The sequence below is a fragment of the Pollachius pollachius genome (assembly GCF_949987615.1).
Source record: "Pollachius pollachius genome assembly, chromosome: 13".
NCBI lineage: Eukaryota > Metazoa > Chordata > Actinopteri > Gadiformes > Gadidae > Pollachius > Pollachius pollachius.
In genome coordinates, this window is record NC_136946.1 from 22344247 (window position 1) to 22344704 (window position 458).

Sequence of the window (458 nt, forward strand, 5' to 3'; positions counted from 1 at the left end):
GAAAAATAGCTGAGTGTCGTCAGCATAGCAGTGATAGGAAAAGCCGTGGGATGTAATTACAGAGCCCAGAGATCTGGTGTAGAGGGAGAACAGAAGAGGCCCCAGTACAGAGCCTTGAGGGACACCTGTATCAAGCGTGCAAGGTTTGGACAAGGAGCCATCCCATGTTACCTGATAAGTGCGATTCATCAGGTAGGATGTGAACCAGGAAAGGGAAGATTCAGCTATGCCAAGTTCGGCGAGAGTGGCGGGGAGGATCCGGTGGTTCACAGTGTCAAATGCTGCAGACAAGTCAAGGAGAATGAGAACCGATGAGAGGGACGAGGCTCTGGCCGCCCGGAGGGACTCAGTCACCGCGAGGAGAGCCGTCTCAGTGGAGTGTGCTTTTTTGAAGCCTGACTGGTGAGGGTCAAGCAGGCTGTTGGATGAGAGATAGGAGGACAGTTGGTCAGCGACGG